General features: G+C 47.7%; 1 protein-coding gene across 1 annotated transcript in view; it reads left to right on the forward strand.

Moving 5' to 3' along the window:
- Nucleotides 1-14,773, forward strand: part of cckbrb (cholecystokinin B receptor b) — a gene marked incomplete at both ends in the record, with an annotated part of 211,543 nt that overhangs the window by 41,916 nt on the left and 154,854 nt on the right.

A 14,773-nucleotide genomic window follows, 5' to 3' on the forward strand; every position in this document is an offset into this window, starting at 1 on the left:
GTCTGGGGAGGGTGTAAACTACCACATGCTGCCCTACTGTCGGTCTGGGGAGGGTGTAAACTACCACATGCTGCCCTACTGTCGGTCTGGGGAGGGTGTAAACTACCACATGCTGCCCTACTGTCGGTCTGGGGAGGGTGTTGTAGACTACCACATGCTGCCCTACTGTCGGCCTGGGGAGGGTGTAGACTATCACATGCTGCCCTACTGTCGGCCTGGGGAGGGTGTAGACTACCACAAACCACATGCTGCCCTACTGTTGGTCTGGGGAGGGTGTAGACTACCACATGCTGCCCTACTGTCGGCCTGGGGAGGGTGTAGACTACCACATGCTGCCCTACTGTCGGCCTGGGGAGGGTATAGACTACCACATGCTACCCTACTGTCGGTCTGGGGAGGGTGTAGACTACCACATGCTGCCCTACTGTCGGTCTGGGGAGGTGTAGACTACCACACGCTGCCCTACTGTCGACCTGGGGAGGGTGTAGACTACCACATGCTGCCTTACTGTCAGTCTGGGGAGGGTGTAGTAGACTACCACACTACCTCAAGAACGCTACGGTCATCCACTACAGGTTTACTAGACACACCCAGAAACCAAAAGAGGATAGGAAGTATGGCATTTGCCAACTATGCCCCAAAACTATGGAACACACTACCAACACACATCAGAAACGCCAGCTCCATACACATTTTTAAAGGAAAATTAAAAACGTACCTATACAGTCTAGCTTACAAATAGTGTACCATGCCTTAGGGAAAGCGAGTATCTTATTGAAATGTTTTTATTATTATGTTTTTATTTTTTATGTATTGATCTTTTAATGAAATGTTATTTTACTGTACTTTGCCTATTGCCGTACTTTTATTACTGTTGTCGTATTAATGTGATGCTTTATTTTTAGTACCCGGAGCTGCTAACTGGCTAACGTTATGAGAGCTAACGTTGCTACCTGCTGTACCCGGAGCTGCTGGCTAGCTAACGTTATGAGAGCCAACGTTGCTACGTACTGTACAAGTGCATTGGTTTAGTGCACTTCCTACTTCCGGTTGCTGCTAAACAAGTACAAGTGCATTGGTTTAGTGCACGTTATGAGAGCTAACGTTGCTACCTACTAGATATTGGTTTAGGATTGGTTTAGTGCACGTTATGAGAGCTAACGTTGCTACCTACTAGTTATTGGTCTAGTGCACTTCCTACTTCCAGTTGCTGCTAAACAAGTACAAGTGCATTGGTTTAGTGCATTTCCTACTTCCTAACTGGCTAACGTTATGAGACATAACACAAAGACGCTATGGCTTGGAAAAGCCTTATGGATCCATAAGGCTTGGAAAAGCCTTATGGACCCAACTCTTTAGATGAGGGAACGGGTACATACGCATACAATACGCGACCACTAATAAAAACGTAACTACACTAACGTTATGAGAGCTAACATTGCTACCTACTGTACAAGTGCATTGGTTTAGTGCATTTCCTACTTCCGGTTGCTACTGAACGGACATGTTTGTGCGGACCTGTTCTCCCAAACTGGTCAGCAAATGACTGTTTTCATTTTTACGTTATTATTATTATTTTTTTTAAACATTGATCTTAACTGATCACTGTGACTTTATTGCTTTTATCGTTATATATGCCTATGTTTGTGTGCAGCACTTTGAGCTACATGACATGTATGAAAGGTGCTTTATAAATACTTACTTACTTACTTACTTACTTACATGCCTCCTCCGATACATGTGGAGTCACCAGCCGCTTCTTTTCACCTGACAGCGAGGAGTTTCACTGGGGGAACGTAACGGGTGCAGAAGTTCACGCTATTTCCCCCAGATCCCCTCCCTGCTGAACAGGCGCCCAGACCGACCAGTAGGAGTCACTGTTTGCAATGGGTCTGTTTCACCTGGTCTGCTTCACCTGGTCTGCTTCACCTGGTCTACTTCACCTGGTCTGCTTCACCTGGTCTGTTTCACCTGGTCTACTTCACCTGGTCTACTTCACCTGGTCTACTTCACCTGGTCTACTTCACCTGGTCTGCTTCACCTGGTCTGTTTCACCTGGTCTACTTCACCTGGTCTACTTCACCTGGTCTCACCTGGTCTCACCTGGTCTACTTCACCTGGTCTACTTCACCTGGTCTACTTCACCTGGTCTCACCTGGTCTGCTTCACCTGGTCTGCTTCACCTGGTCTACTTCACCTGGTCTACTTCACCTGGTCTACTTCACCTGGTCTCACCTGGTCTACTTCACCTGGTCTACTTCACCTGGTCTGCCTCACCTGGTCTGCTTCACCTGGTCTACTTCACCTGGTCTCACCTGGTCTACTTCACCTGGTCTACTTCACCTGGTCTACTTCACCTGGTCTCACCTGGTCTACTTCACCTGGTCTACTTCACCTGGTCTCACCTGGTCTACTTCACCTGGTCTACTTCACCTGGTCTTCTTCACCTGGTCTACTTCACCTGGTCTACTTCACCTGGTCTACTTCACCTGGTCTCACCTGGTCTACTTCACCTGGTCTACTTCACCTGGTCTACTTCACCTGGTCTACTTCATCTGGTCTACTTCACCTGGTCTACTTCACCTGGTCTACTTCACTTGGTCTCACCTGGTCTACTTCACCTGGTCTACTTCACCTGGTCTGCTTCACCTGGTCTGCTTGACCTGGTCTACTTCACCTGGTCTGCTTCACCTGGTCTACTTCACCTGGTCTACTTCACCTGGTGTACTTCACCTGGTCTACTTCACCTGGTCTGCTTCACCTGGTGTGCTTCACCTGGTCTACTTCACCTGGTCTACTTCACCTGGTCTACTTCACCTGGTCTACTTCACCTGGTCTACTTCACCTGGTCTACTTCACCTGGTCTCACCTGGTCTACTTCACCTGGTCTACTTCACCTGGTCTGCTTCACCTGGTCTACTTCACCTGGTCTAATTCACCTGGTCTACTTCACCTGGTCTGCTTCACCTGGTCTGCTTCACCTGGTCTGCTTCACCTGGTCTGCTTCACCTGGTCTGCTTCACCTGGTCTACTTCACCTGGTCTACTTCACCTGGTCTACTTCACCTGGTCTGCTTCACCTGGTCTACTTCACCTGGTCTACTTCACCTGGTCTCACCTGGTCTACTTCACCTGGTCTACTTCACCTGGACTGCTTCACCTGGTCTACTTCACCTGGTCTACTTCACCTGGTCTACTTCACCTGGTCTACTTCACCTGGTCTGTTTCACCTGGTCTACTTCACCTGGTCTACTTCACCTGGTCTACTTCACCTGGTCTACTTCACCTGGTCTGCTTCACCTGGTCTGTTTCACCTGGTCTACTTCACCTGGTCTACTTCACCTGGTCTGCTTCACCTGGTCTGTTTCACCTGGTCTACTTCAGCTGGTCTACTTCACCTGGTCTCACCTGGTCTACTTCACCTGGTCTACTTCACCTGGTCTGCTTCACCTATTCTCACCTGGTCTGCTTCACCTGGTCTGCTTCACCTGGTCTACTTCACCTGGTCTACTTCACCTGGTCTACTTCACCTGGTCTACTTCACCTGGTCTACTTCACCTGGTCTACTTCACCTGGTCTACTTCACCTGGTCTGCTTCACCTGGTCTACTTCACCTAGTCTCACCTGGTCTGCTTCACCTGGTCTGCTTCACCTGGTCTGCTTCACCTGGTCTACTTCACCTGGTGTACTTCACCTGGTCTACTTCACCTGGTCTGCTTCACCTGGTCTGCTTCACCTGGTCTGCTTCACCTGGTCTACTTCACCTGGTGTACTTCACCTGGTCTACTTCACCTGGTCTGCTTCACCTGGTGTGCTTCACCTGGTCTACTTCACCTGGTCTACTTCACCTGGTCTACTTCACCTGGTCTACTTCACCTGGTCTACTTCACCTGGTCTACTTCACCTGGTCTGCTTCACCTGGTCTACTTCACCTGGTCTCACCTGGTCTACTTCACCTGGTCTACTTCACCTGGTATCACCTGGTCTACTTCACCTGGTCTGCTTCACCTGGTCTACTTCACCTGGTCTGCTTCACCTGGTCTACTTCACCTTGTCTGCTTCACCTGGTCTACTTCACCTGGTCTCACCTGGTCTACTTCACCTGGTCTACTTCACCTGGTCTACTTCACATGGTATCACCTGGTCTACTTCACCTGGTCTACTTCACCTGGTCTACTTCACCTGGTATCACCTGGTCTACTTCACCTGGTCTACTTCACCTGGTCTACTTCACCTGGTCTACTTCACCTGGTCTACTTCACCTGGTCTACTTCACCTGGTCTACTTCACCTGGTCTACTTCACCTGGTCTACTTCACCTGGTCTCACCTGGTCTACTTCACCTGGTCTACTTCACCTGGTCTACTTCACCTGGTCTGCTTCACCTGGTCTACTTCACCTGGTCTACTTCACCTGGTCTCACCTGGTCTACTTCACCTGGTCTACTTCACCTGGTCTACTTCACCTGGTCTCACCTGGTCTACTTCACCTGGTCTGCTTCACCTGGTCTGCTTCACCTGGTCTACTTCACCTGGTCTACTTCACCTGGTGTACTTCACCTGGTCTCACCTGGTCTAATTCACCTGGTCTAATTCACCTGGTCTACTTCACCTGGTCTACTTCACCTGGTCTACTTCACCTGGTCTCACCTGGTCTACTTCACCTGGTCTGCTTCACCTGGTGTGCTTCACCTGGTCTACTTCACCTGGTCTACTTCACCTGGTCTACTTCACCTGGTCTACTTCACCTGGTCTGCTTCACCTGGTCTACTTCACCTGGTCTACTTCACCTGGTCTACATCACCTGGTCTCACCTGGTCTGCTTCACCTGGTCTGCGTCACCTGGTCTGCTTCACCTGGTCTACTTCACCTGGTCTACTTCACCTGGTCTACTTCACCTGGTCTGCTTCACCTGGTCTACTTCACCTGGTCTACTTCACCTGGTCTCACCTGGTCTACTTCACCTGGTCTACTTCACCTGGTCTGCTTCACCTGGTCTACTTCACCTGGTCTACTTCACCTGGTCTCACCTGGTCTACTTCACCTGGTCTACTTCACCTGGTCTACTTCACCTGGTATCACCTGGTCTACTTCACCTGGTCTGCTTCACCTGGTCTACTTCACCTGGTCTGCTTCACCTGGTCTACTTCACCTGGTCTCACCTGGTCTACTTCACCTGGTCTACTTCACCTGGTCTACTTCACATGGTATCACCTGGTCTACTTCACCTGGTCTACTTCACCTGGTCTACTTCACCTGGTATCACCTGGTCTACTTCACCTGGTCTACTTCACCTGGTCTACTTCACCTGGTCTACTTCACCTGGTCTACTTCACCTGGTCTACTTCACCTGGTCTCACCTGGTCTACTTCACCTGGTCTACTTCACCTGGTCTACTTCACCTGGTCTACTTCACCTGGTCTCACCTGGTCTACTTCACCTGGTCTACTTCACCTGGTCTACTTCACCTGGTCTGCTTCACCTGGTCTACTTCACCTGGTCTACTTCACCTGGTCTCACCTGGTCTACTTCACCTGGTCTACTTCACCTGGTCTACTTCACCTGGTCTCACCTGGTCTACTTCACCTGGTCTGCTTCACCTGGTCTGCTTCACCTGGTCTACTTCACCTGGTCTACTTCACCTGGTGTACTTCACCTGGTCTCACCTGGTCTAATTCACCTGGTCTAATTCACCTGGTCTACTTCACCTGGTCTACTTCACCTGGTCTACTTCACCTGGTCTCACCTGGTCTACTTCACCTGGTCTGCTTCACCTGGTGTGCTTCACCTGGTCTACTTCACCTGGTCTACTTCACCTGGTCTACTTCACCTGGTCTACTTCACCTGGTCTGCTTCACCTGGTCTACTTCACCTGGTCTACTTCACCTGGTCTACATCACCTGGTCTCACCTGGTCTGCGTCACCTGGTCTGCTTCACCTGGTCTACTTCACCTGGTCTACTTCACCTGGTCTACTTCACCTGGTCTGCTTCACCTGGTCTACTTCACCTGGTCTACTTCACCTGGTCTCACCTGGTCTACTTCACCTGGTCTACTTCACCTGGTCTGCTTCACCTGGTCTACTTCACCTGGTCTACTTCACCTGGTCTACTTCACCTGGTCTGCTTCACCTGGTCTACTTCACCTGGTCTACTTCACCTGGTCTCACCTGGTCTACTTCACCTGGTCTGCTTCACCTGGTCTACTTCACCTGGTCTACTTCACCTGGTCTACTTCACCTGGTCTACTTCACCTGGTCTCACCTGGTCTACTTCACCTGGTCTACTTCACCTGGTCTACTTCACCTGGTCTACTTCACCTGGTCTACTTCACCTGGTCTACTTCACCTGGTCTACTTCACCTGGTCTACTTCTCCTGGTCTCACCTGGTCTACTTCACCTGGTCTCACCTGGTCTACTTCACCTGGTCTACTTCACCTGGTCTACTTCACCTGGTCTCACCTGGTCTACTTCACCTGGTCTACTTCACCTGGTCTACTTCACCTGGTCTACTTCACCTGGTCTCACCTGGTCTACTTCACCTGGTCTACTTCACCTGGTCTACTTCACCTGGTCTACTTCACCTGGTCTACTTCACCTGGTCTACTTCACCTGGTCTCACCTGGTCTACTTCACCTGGTCTACTTCACCTGGTCTCACCTGGTCTACTTCACCTGGTCTACTTCACCTGGTCTACTTCACCTGGTCTACTTCACCTGGTCTACTTCACCTGGTCTGCTTCACCTGGTCTACTTCACCTGGTCTACTTCACCTGGTCTACTTCACCTGGTCTCACCTGGTCTACTTCACCTGGTCTACTTCACCTGGTCTACTTCACCTGGTCTCACCTGGTCTACTTCACCTGGTCTACTTCACCTGGTCTACTTCACCTGGTCTGCTTCACCTGGTCTACTTCACCTGGTCTACTTCACCTGGTCTACTTCACCTGGTCTACTTCACCTAGTCTCACCTGGTCTACTTCACCTGGTCTACTTCACCTGGTCTACTTCACCTGGTCTACTTCACCTGGTCTACTTCACCTGGTCTCACCTGGTCTACTTCACCTGGTCTACTTCGTCTACTTCACCTGGTCTACTTCACCTGGTCTACTTCACCTGGTCTGCTTCACCTGGTCTACTTCACCTGGACTGCTTCACCTGGTCTACTTCACCTGGTCTACTTCACCTGGTCTACTTCACCTGGTCTGTTTCACCTGGTCTGTTTCACCTGGTCTACTTCACCTGGTCTACTTCACCTGGTCTACTTCACCTGGTCTACTTCACCTGGTCTACTTCACCTGGTCTGCTTCACCTGGTCTGTTTCACCTGGTCTACTTCACCTGGTCTACTTCACCTGGTCTCACCTGGTCTACTTCACCTGGTCTACTTCACCTGGTCTGCTTCACCTAGTCTCACCTGATCTGCTTCACCTGGTCTGCTTCACCTGGTCTACTTCACCTGGTCTACTTCACCTGGTCTACTTCACCTGGTCTGCTTCACCTGGTGTGCTTCACCTGGTCTACTTCACCTGGTCTACTTCACCTGGTCTACTTCACCTGGTCTACTTCACCTGGTCTGCTTCACCTGGTCTACTTCACCTGGTGTACTTCACCTGGTCTACTTCACCTGGTCTGCTTCACCTGGTCTGCTTCACCTGGTCTGCTTCACCTGGTGTACTTCACCTGGTGTACTTCACCTGGTCTACTTCACCTGGTCTACTTCACCTGGTCTGCTTCACCTGGTGTGCTTCACCTGGTCTACTTCACCTGGTCTACTTCACCTGGTCTCACCTGGTCTACTTCACCTGGTCTACTTCACCTGGTCTCACCTGGTCTACTTCACCTGGTCTACTTCACCTGGTCTACTTCACCTGGTCTACTTCACCTGGTCTGCTTCACCTGGTCTACTTCACCTGGTCTACTTCACCTGGTCTGCTTCACCTGGTCTACTTCACCTGGTCTACTTCACCTGGTCTGCTTCACCTGGTCTACTTCACCTGGTCTACTTCACCTGGTCTGCTTCACCTGGTCTGTTTCACCTGGTCTACTTCACCTGGTCTACTTCACCTGGTCTCACCTGGTCTCACCTGGTCTACTTCACCTGGTCTACTTCACCTGGTCTACTTCACCTGGTCTCACCTGGTCTGCTTCACCTGGTCTGCTTCACCTGGTCTACTTCACCTGGTCTCACCTGGTCTGCTTCACCTGGTCTACTTCACCTGGTCTACTTCACCTGGTCTCACCTGGTCTGCTTCACCTGGTCTGCTTCACCTGGTCTACTTCACCTGGTCTACTTCACCTGGTCTACTTCACCTGGTCTACTTCACCTGGTCTCACCTGGTCTACTTCACCTGGTCTCACCTGGTCTACTTCACCTGGTCTACTTCACCTGTTCTACTTCACCTGGTCTCACCTGGTCTGCTTCACCTGGTCTACTTCACCTGGTCTACTTCACCTGGTCTCACCTGGTCTGCTTCACCTGGTCTGCTTCACCTGGTCTACTTCACCTGGTCTACTTCACCTGGTCTACTTCACCTGGTCTACTTCACCTGGTCTCACCTGGTCTACTTCACCTGGTCTACTTCACCTGGTCTACTTCACCTGGTCTACTTCACCTGGTCTACTTCACCTGGTCTGCTTCACCTGGTCTACTTCACCTGGTCTACTTCACCTGGTCTGCTTCACCTGGTCTACTTCACCTGGTCTACTTCACCTGGTCTGCTTCACCTGGTCTACTTCACCTGGTCTACTTCACCTGGTCTGCTTCACCTGGTCTGCTTCACCTGGTGTACTTCACCTGGTCTACTTCTCCTGGTCTCACCTGGTCTACTTCACCTGGTCTCACCTGGTCTACTTCACCTGGTCTACTTCACCTGGTCTACTTCACCTGGTCTGCTTCACCTGGTCTACTTCACCTGGTCTACTTCACCTGGTCTACTTCACCTAGTCTACTTCACCTGGTCTGCTTCACCTGGTCTACTTCACCTGGTCTACTTCACCTGGTCTGCTTCACCTGGTCTACTTCACCTGGTCTGCTTCACCTGGTCTACTTCACCTGGTCTGCTTCACCTGGTCTACTTCACCTGGTCTGCTTCACCTGGTCTGTTTCACCTGGTCTACTTCACCTGGTCTCACCTGGTCTACTTCACCTGGTCTACTTCACCTGGTCTACTTCACCTGGTCTCACCTGGTCTACTTCACCTGGTCTACTTCACCTGGTCTACTTCACCTGGTCTACTTCACCTGGTCTCACCTGGTCTACTTCACCTGGTCTACTTCACCTGGTCTACTTCACCTGGTCTACTTCACCTGGTCTCACCTGGTCTACTTCACCTGGTCTACTTCACCTGGTCTACTTCACCTGGTCTACTTCACCTGGTCTACTTCACCTGGTCTACTTCACCTGGTCTACTTCACCTGGTCTACTTCACCTGGTCTACTTCACCTGGTCTCACCTGGTCTACTTCACCTGGTCTACTTCGTCTACTTCACCTGGTCTACTTCACCTGGTCTACTTCACCTGGTCTACTTCACCTGGTCTACTTCACATGCACAAACTACAGAGGTGGTTTGCTCGCCTCAGAGTTGATTACCATTCCCCCGTCTGTCAAGGGCGACCTGGGCAGAGAAACCCCCAAATCCTGTCTTAGGGGGGGGGGGGGGGGGGGGGGGGGACTGGCAACTCCCTCTAATGTACAGTTTCTTCCCCTTCGGATGTATATTTTTTATGATCTCTGTTTCTTACAACAGTACCATATATTTGTAAGTCTTGTATGTCATAAATGTCTTGATGAATTGAAAATGGAGGACCCTGATGTAAACAGGACAAAAGACTTTTTCTTGGTCTGCATCCTCTCAGCAGTTGTATGTATTGAGCCGTACTGTATTGTACCCATTCTGCAATCTGTTAATAAAGTTTTCAATCAATCAATCAATCCCATCCCACGTGACCGTTTTCCCAGACGCCTTGCTGACAGGCTGGGAGGGACGTGGCAATATTCCCAGGCAATAGGGGGCAGATGGACAGAGCAGTGTTGTTGCTGAAACACTTTCACAGCCTACCGAGTGGGCCGTTCCTCCAGTCACTGTTGGACGACTGTTTCTCTCGACTGTGGAAGTCTACGCTATCAGCTATCTCTGCCTGTCACCGGGGTTTCGGGCGATAAGCCTCTCTTCAGTCACCCTCTGGTTAAGCACTCCCTTCAAGGCGCCGTAAACCTGTCAGGTTACTGCAAAGCCCCTGTCACTCCCCCTTCCTGTCTGACTACCATGGGATCCAGAGCCTTCTCCCGCTGTGCCCCCCGCCTCTGGAATTCCCTACCACAAGAAATCCGTGCAATAGATAACCTCCCCACCTTTGTTCCCCGTCTCAAAACACATCTGTTTATTCTGGCATATTCACTTTAATTTTAAGTTTATTATAACTGCTCCCCTATGTGTAACTCTGTAATATTGTGTTTTTTACTGTGTGTAATTGTATTTGTTTTTAACCCTGTATGGCGACCTTGGGTGCTTTGACAGGCGCCTTTAAATAAAATGCATTATTATTATTATTATTATTATTATTATTATTATTATTATTATTATTATTATTATTATTATTATTATTATGAAGGAACCTTGTGAGCCACTAGACCGGGCTCCTATGAATCTTTATACATTTTTAGAAAGATATATCTACATGTATATACATATACATATTGTAGCGACCCTGGGATTTGGGTGATTGGTCAGCAGAGCTGTCGACGCTATTGGTCGCGCGAGCCCGGGGTTGGTAGAGGGCAGGGGCTGACCTGGGGAAAGGTATAAGAGGGTGTAGCACCTAGGGTGTGCTCTCTTGGTCTATGGGAAGTTATGGGGATGAGTCGTACAATTGCAGGCAGAGGTGATGTACCCAGACTTGTATGCTGAAACTGATGCTAAGCGTTGAATGAGGCAAAGAGTGAGAAATTACAATATACAATCAATTAATTATTAAGTAAGTATTAAAAAGAAGATTAGATTTGACACAGTTTGGCTATTATGACTGAGTTATATGTAAACAATGGTCCTCATTCTCTAACAGACATACGTAAAACTTACCAAGGATTCCCTTCGTAACTCGATTTACGTACTTATTCAGCATTCTCGAACGGCTTGGTATTGTAAATTCTTTGTAGGATTTACGTACTCGAAAAGGCAGTTGTAAATCAGATAGACCGGTGTAAGCCTGTGGTTTCAACAGCTTTCTGTTTTACTGTATTAACCTGTTAAACCCTAGCCCTATTTTCTGAAAATCCGCCTAAAATACATACCTAAGTAAATGGAAGATTGCTCCCCTTCTACAAGGTCCATTTGCATGTTCTTGGTATCTAGGGACATCTATGGATCTCAGGGAATGTATTCCCAGTGTCATAAATATTGTGTCTGTTACTAGGCTTGAGTAAATTGTGATGAAACAAAGGAGAATATAAATTATGATTTATGATTATGATATTGGCATGACATATTTAGTAATTGTAATGTCCATACTGGACGACTGTGCGCTTGTCAAGAGCCAATCGCGCAGTCATTCAGTATTGACATTACAATGAGATGTCATGCTATTATGTCATGTTCTACAGTAGGACGTACTACTATAATACCTAATAAAACAAGTCATTTGAATAATAGAGGCCTACTGCTGGAACGATTCATTGCGCACATATATACACAGTGTGTGTGTGTGTGTGTGTGTGTGTGTGTGTGTGTGTGTGTGTGTGTGTGTGTGTGTGTGTGTGTGTGTGTGTCGTAACGGCTGAACGATTAATCGATTTTAAATCGAAATCGCGATTTGAAATGATGCAATTATCAAATCACAAAAAAAATTTAAATCGCAATTATTATTATTTTTTTCCCCAGGAAGTCCCATTGAGATACAAGATCTCCTTTGCAAGTTGTTGTTATTGTTGTAGGAACGGTTTGGGAGAGGGAGGTAAGGGGTTTTAGATTGTGTGTTGTGAAGTTTAGACTTCAGAGAGGGAGAGTAAAGTACAGAAAAAAAGGTACCGTTGGGTACCGGTATCGATTCCCAGGTAAAAAGAAAAATGTTCAGGCTCGGTGTCCCGAACAGACCCACCGCGTAGGCCAGATGCAAGCCGCATTTTACAATAAACCTCTGTGGGGCTGCTAAAAAAATTATTATAATCGCACATTTAATCGCAATCGCAATATATGTCAGAAAAATTGCAATTCGATTATTTCGTGCAGCCCTAGTGTGTGTGCTCTCGCGCTGTATTGTACTTGTGCTGTATGGTGACAATACATTTTAATCTAATCTAATCTCATTTTGGGAGATTATATAAAATATTATTATTATCATCTAGAGTCGCAAATCTCTGTCGCGCTAATTTTTACCAAGATATTTACCAAGGCATTTACGAACACGTTCAAGAATGAAGACCAATGACTGAGTATTGTGACTAATGTGTAATCAATGTAGTCAGAGTGTGCTCTGCTGGACAGACTGTGATGACACCATTTTTAAATTACCCCAAGCATCTCTGCATTGTGTTCTGTAAAAAGAATATAAAATATCGGCACCTGGGCGGCTGGGTGGTGCAGCGGACTAAGCGCTCGTCACCAACACGAGAGACACTGGTATCGAATCCGGCTTGGCCGGCTGTCATACTGGCTCAATTGGCAGAGTCAGCGGGAGGGAAGCTGGTGGGGTGGTATTCTGGTAATTGTAAACAGCGACTCCTACAGGTCGGTCAGGGCGCCTGCACAGCGAGGGAGGGAGATGGTGAGGGTAGTGTGACCTCCCACACGTTACACCTCACCAATGAGAGGCCGCGCTGGCAGGTGAAAAGATGCTGCTGGCTGTCTCCTATGTCTCGGAGGAAGCATCTGATAGACTTCAGGGCTCCCTAGACTCACCAGTGGGGGGCACATGCGAGCAACGGCCAGGAAGGGGAGGGGGGAATTGGCATAGCGACTAAATTGGGATGGGAGAAAAACACAGAAAAACAGGAGGAGAAAAAGTGGACCAAAAATATATATATATCGGCACCTATATATTGGCCGATATGTCTCTCATAGGCCAATATTGGCTGATTCAATTGTCCAACTGATTAATAGGTCGGGCTCTAATTGGTATGTAAAACAGCTCGAACGAGTTAGCAGGCTGACCCTCTCAATCACCCAGCTGACCCAAGGCCAGGGGCCTCATATTGGGTCCCAGGGGCCACACTACGGCCTTTACATAAATAATCTTTATAGGACCCCGGTCGATATTTCTTCCCCCACATATGTCTCCTTGCCTCCCGCCATCTGTCTTTATCCTCCTCAACCTCCCTTATTTCTCTCTGTCCCTCTCTTACCTTTTTTTCTTGGTTCTTGGTTATGTTCTTTTCACAAATTTTCCATTTTGCAATTCAACAAACACTTCACAAGACATACATCTTAAACAAAATAAAATACAATATATACAATACTCTAGCCTCTCCCGTTTTATCACAGGGCAATCCTCTATCCTCCATTCAAGACATAAATGTTACCTACAGTACTAAAATGTATTCCCAAATCTGCCGGTCACATCTGCCCCCCCCCCCCCCCCCCCCCCGTAGAGGGAGCTCTCCCCCAAGCTCTACTCCCTTCTCCAGCAAGAAGTTTGTTACGATTGTTTTAGAGAGCAATTTTGTTTTATTTTAGTACAATTTTCGTCAACCTGGGATTAACTGGCTGGCCCATCTTCCAGCCAGCCATTTAGGGAGAGCCCCTACATCTCTATACTACTTTTTTACAAGCTCGGAGCTGCACAATCTACACCCATATAGCTAGTCATTCACTAGTCAACACATCAGTTAGATCTAGGTCCTTAACATACTCCATGAAGGGTCTCCATATATAAATTCAAATCGTTTTGTTGTTTAGCTTTTAATATATATAAGATATTATATTCTCTCTAATGGAAGACTTGACAACATCTGTCTTAACCAATATGTAGCGCTTGGTCTATGTACTTTTTTCCAGAACATTGCAATATACTTTTTGGTGTTGCGCATACTGAGGTCTATAAGTATAAATGCCTGCTCGTATTTACTATAGTTATGCTTTTCTGGGTATAACCCTAGAAGAAAGAATTTTGGTTCCAAAAAAAATGGTTTTGTAATAATTTTCTCAATGATGACTATTACCTCTTCCCAAAATGCTTCAATCTTTCTACATTGCCAGATGCAATGAAACAATGTTCCTCTTGTATCCATACATTTTGTGCATAGGTTTTTGTTATATCTGTTTAAATCCACCGACATATGTCCGCATTACCCATTTATAGTGAATTAGTTTGAGACGTGGAGTTAGTGTGAGCTTCTGCACATGCCTCTTCCCATTCCTCCTCGGTTATTTCAAGTTGTAAGTCTTCCCTCCAGGCCTTTAATTTACTTTGAGCTTTCTGATGAGTGATCTACCAGTATGATACCCTTTCTCACACTATTCCTTAACATAATTTTTTCCATCTGTGACCGTTTTGGTCTATCTAGTTTGCCCTCTTGGCTGACTCTTACAAAGTTTCTAATTTGGAGGCATTTAAAGAAATGTTTTCCGTCAAGGTCAAAATTTGTTCTCAGCTCCTCAAAAGACACCATGACACCAGAGTCTGGCAAATACAGATTTTGGATTACTTTAAGTCCCTTAGAGGCCCATAGTTTAAATGATGCATCAGCTCTGCCTGGAGGCTGGGAGCAAAAAACTCATAAACTGTGACAGCAGATGGGGTTCTTCTAAATGTTTCTTTACATCATACCATATCGTTATCATAT

The sequence above is a fragment of the Notolepis coatsorum genome, assembly GCF_963971535.1.
Source record: "Notolepis coatsorum genome assembly, chromosome: 5".
Taxonomy (NCBI): domain Eukaryota; kingdom Metazoa; phylum Chordata; class Actinopteri; order Aulopiformes; family Paralepididae; genus Notolepis; species Notolepis coatsorum.